General features: G+C 40.0%; 1 pseudogene; it reads right to left on the bottom strand.

The window, feature by feature from the left end:
- Positions 1–237: 237 nt before the first annotated feature.
- LOC130027403 (high mobility group protein B2-like) lies at positions 238–1,070 on the bottom strand (annotated as a pseudogene).
- Positions 1,071–2,161: the final 1,091 nt, after the last annotated feature.

Raw genomic sequence — 2,161 nt, 5'->3', positions numbered from 1 at the left:
TCCTTTCTTCTTTTTTATATACATAATTTTATTAATTTTTTTTAAAAAAACAAAATGCAATATTCCAAAAAACCCCAAATTTACTATCATACTAATTCCTACAAATTTGCTGTGCTACCATACATAAGTCAAACAATTAAAGAAACCATTAAATATTTTGAAACATTCAACATCAGAAGCTTTAGAATCTATATAGTAGCCCCTCAAAAAAGTTGTAGACCTGCATTTTTTTTAAAAAAAAAAGTATTTTCTCTACAAAGAATTTTATCAGCTATACAAAAATCTGTACAGTTTTTATACTGCAGATAATATTGAGCTGCACTTGAATTCACATTCTTAGCAAAACAATTGCCTGAGCAGACATGCACACTCCATACATATTACAGGATAGCCATTTATTCATCATCTCCCTTCCCTTCTTCCTTCTTCTTCCTCCTCATCCTCTTCCTCATCTTCTGGCTCATTGTTCTTCTTTGAGCCTGTTGGCCTGCCGGGACCTTTCTTTACCACTTCCCTTTTGCCCTTGGTGCGGTATGCAGCAATACCCTCGTATTTCTCCTTGAGCTTCCCCGCTTTCCGTTCATGTCTGTCTGTCCTCCCGTTGTTCATCAATTTGCTCCAGCGGCCCAGTAACGTTTCCATTGTGAGACTTCTTGTTACTGTGTTTGGCATATTGAATACTCTTTCCGTTGGTACAGCTGCTTATCCTGGACAGGCCGGGGTGCTCGCTCTTTAACTTGGGGCGATATTTGGAGCAAAACAGAAAGAAGGCAGACTGGGGCCTTTTCGGTGCGTTGGGGTCTTTCTTCTTGCCCTTTTTGTCCACTTTGGACGGCACGTGATTCTTCATCTGCCTGTCATCGCGGGCCTTGTGACTCTTGGTCATGTCTTCAAACTTTGGACTTCTTGGCCGACATGGTCTTCCATCTCTCCGAGCACTTCTTGGAGAATTTGGCGAAGCTGACCCTCGAGTCGGGGTGCTTCTTCTTGTGCTCCTCCCGGCACCTCTGCATGAACAAGGAGCACGAGGACATCTTGCCCCTCGGATTGTTGGGGTCTCCCTTGCCCATGGCGATGGGACGGCGTCTCCCTGCTTGCTGACCTTTCCTCAGAGTGCCTCTCCTTTCTTCTTTCTCCCTCCTTCTCCTTCCTTCTTTCTCTCTTTCTCCTTTCTTCTTTTTCTTTCTCTCTCTTTCCTTCTTTCTTTTTCTTTCTTACTCTCTTTCCTTTCTCTTTTTTCTTTCTCTCTCTCTCTTTCTTTCTTTCTTTCTTTCTTTCTTTCTTTCTTTCTTTCTTTCTTTCTTTCTCCTTTCTTCTTTCTCTTTCTTTTTCTTCCTTCTCTCCTTCCTTCATTCCTTCTTTTCCCTCCCTCCCTTCCTTCCTTCTTTCCTTCCTTCCTTTCTTCCTTCCTACCTTCCTTCTTTCTTTCCTACCTCTCTCTCTCTTTCTTTCTTTCTTTCTTTCTTTCTTTCTTTCTTTCTTTCTTTCTTTCTTTCTTTCTTTCTTTCTCCCTCCCTCCCCCTCCCTCCCTCCCTTCCTTCCTTCCTTCCTTCCTTCCTTCCTTCCTTCTTCCCTTCCTCCCTCCCTCCCTCCCTCCCTCCCTCCCTTCCTTTCTTTCTTTCTTTCTTTCTTTCTTTCTTTCTTTCTTTCTTTCTTTCTTTCTTTTACATTTTTCCCCTTTATGACGGTGCCCAAGTATTTACATCAAAAATCCTTAGCCAATTGCACTGATGGTTTAGTGCTATGGCCCAGGTATACAGTACAGTTTGGGCTTTGAGGTGGTGGGGACCAATAGGGTTACCCCTGCAGATTTTTCTAAAGTATCCCCAGAGTGGTTCAAAAAGCATTGTGGATCCAGGTATCAGCATCAGCTTGCTTACATGCCAATACCTGTATTATCATGGGTCCCCTTTAAATTTTCAATTTAGCTATTAATTTATTTGGGCTTGGTTCATTGGGGTTATTTGTAAAATATATATTATAATTTATGAAATTAATAATTATGAAACAATATCAAATAATTTTGTAATTGAAATTTCACATTTTAATATACACAAAATATATTTGTGTGCCCTACTCTAACCCTTTTAAAATAGTCAAATTGTAAGTGGTAGATTTAAAATTATGCATGTGCATATATAATGAACTGATATAAATATTA

Source organism: Sorex fumeus, unplaced genomic scaffold (genome assembly GCF_029834395.1).
Source record: "Sorex fumeus unplaced genomic scaffold, SorFum_2.1 ptg000003l, whole genome shotgun sequence".
NCBI lineage: Eukaryota > Metazoa > Chordata > Mammalia > Eulipotyphla > Soricidae > Sorex > Sorex fumeus.
Note: the sequence above shows the minus strand (reverse complement) of the source record. Positions and strands in the feature narration are given on the sequence as shown.